The 1984-nt window shown below is 34.5% G+C and overlaps 1 protein-coding gene across 14 annotated transcripts in view; it reads left to right on the forward strand.

Moving 5' to 3' along the window:
- The window catches only part of GULP1 (GULP, engulfment adaptor PTB domain containing 1), a 206306-nt gene that overhangs the window by 110122 nt on the left and 94200 nt on the right, over window positions 1–1984 (forward strand). Inside the window, exon 3 of one of the 14 annotated variants that reach the window (XM_015596409.2) lies at window positions 685–863. The exons of the other annotated variants lie outside the window; for them this stretch is intronic. The gene's annotated coding sequence lies outside the window, so the exon portion shown is untranslated. The remainder of the gene's footprint in view (window positions 1–684; window positions 864–1984) is intronic. 14 annotated transcript variants of the gene reach the window in all.

Raw genomic sequence — 1984 nt, forward strand, 5'->3', positions numbered from 1 at the left:
GGAAAAGATCTTTTTGCCCTGAGGTCAGCCTATTCTTAGGAGAGGTTATGAAGGAAGAGCTGAGTCTGCTAAACTGAGGAGTGGGTCAAAGTTCAGGACCCTGGGAGAAAGAGAGAAGTTTACTTAAATTTTGGTAGCAGGTCTCTTGTCCAGATTAGTCAGTGGCACAAACAGTATGGCTAATCATTTATGAAGCTAAGAATGAGAATTTGGAGGGTCTTTGTCTGGCCTTGTCACAAGTAAACAAGGGTAGTGCTCTGAATCTTATCTATGTCAAATGGGGAAGGGTGGTTCTTGGCAGTAAGCCATTTCCAGAACACAAAGGGGTGAAGGAATTTCCTTAACATTTGTTATTTTCCAGGATCTCTGGGCTAGTGTAAAGTTCAACATGATCAGGATAGAGATGAAGATAAGAGATTTAGAAGGAGAAATGTTTTGGCAGCTATATGTGAAAGACTGATCGAAACCCACAGGAAGAAGACCATAGAATTAAGGAATACCTTAGTCCCACTAAAGTTAAAAATAGGGCATACATGATTTTCGTGACAGAAGCAGAATTCATTTTTAACTGTGACTAAACAGTATTGTATGTGGGCAAGTGTGGTGGTAATATCCAGCACTGCCTCTCACAGTAAGAAAAGCATGATTTCCCAGTGTAAATATTTGGAAACTTTGTTTTTAAAGATTAGATTTTCTGCCAATCCGTTCTCTTCCAATGAGACCACTGACATTGTGAGATGCTCTGCATATCAAGGGAGAAGAGATAGGAGAAGTTTCTTCTGAGGGCTGCTTTAAAAGATGATGAAAGGAATAACTTCTCTCTCTGACTTGATTAAAACTCTTAAAACAAAACTGTAAAAATGGTAAGTCGATACATATCTATAATTACTGATTGTTAGAATTAAATGTGAGGATAAAAATGGGACTTACTCTACAAAATACCAATCTAAAAACAGTTGATATTAAAGCAAGAGATTTAAATGAGAAAATTCTTTTCAAGTGAAATACCTTAATAAAAAGCAGAAAATTTGAAACTGAAATAAAAATTTTATATTGTTTTGTTTGTAGAGACCAACTGAATCTTCACACAACATATATTTTACAAATTCTAGTCTTAAAATCCATAAAGTCTTGAGTCTTAGACTCTAACAGCATTGAGCAGTCAAGCTATTTTACTGTAGTCTTCCAAACAAATTCATATAGTTTTGCAAAAGATAATGCTACCTGGATAGTTGAATCCCACAAGTTATCACTCTTAGTTAGGTTATGGATATCACAGTTCTTGGTGAAATAGCTAAAGCACAGGTCTAAAAAAGATGCAGTTATTATATACAATCAAAATAAAAAGAAATTATACTGTTAGAGAAAATATTGAGTAGGACTTCTACAAAGAACTTCATATCTAAGGTTCAAAAGGAAACTAAACCTAGCTTACTCTTAGGTCTATACATAGGAGAGTCGTGTGTTTTCTATTGTAAATAATGATTTCTTCAATATACAGAGTTTTGTCTTTTAAAATATTTCTCTTAGCATAATTTATTTACTGTGTAATTATCTCATTTTGGAGAAAGATAGCTGACCACCCATTGAGGACACAAGATAATGAAGAAAACTCAGTGAGAAAGAGTTAATTGATCATTGAATGGAGTTTTTGTGAAAAATCTCAGTATCTAATTGTTGAAATAGACTGCTATAAGTCTGCTAAAGTTTAGCTCAGATATTTATACACACTTATAGAAGTATATTGGGACACTCATCAAATATATGCGAAAGAGATTGCACAGAAAGATTGAGAATTCCAATACGTCTCCTTTCCTGGAGCTTTCACTCCCTTTGTTCTTAATGTAGTTGGTAGTCAGGTGACCGAAACCTGCCTTTGGGGAAGCAAACTTGAGCCATAGCTTTCGACCAATAAGGAAAACAAAAAACAAAAAACAAAAAATGAAACGGTTGGAAGAATAACCACAACAAAGATGTAATCAAA

This window comes from Pteropus alecto, unplaced genomic scaffold (assembly GCF_000325575.1).
Source record: "Pteropus alecto unplaced genomic scaffold, ASM32557v1 scaffold3, whole genome shotgun sequence".
NCBI classification, from domain to species: Eukaryota; Metazoa; Chordata; class Mammalia; order Chiroptera; family Pteropodidae; genus Pteropus; species Pteropus alecto.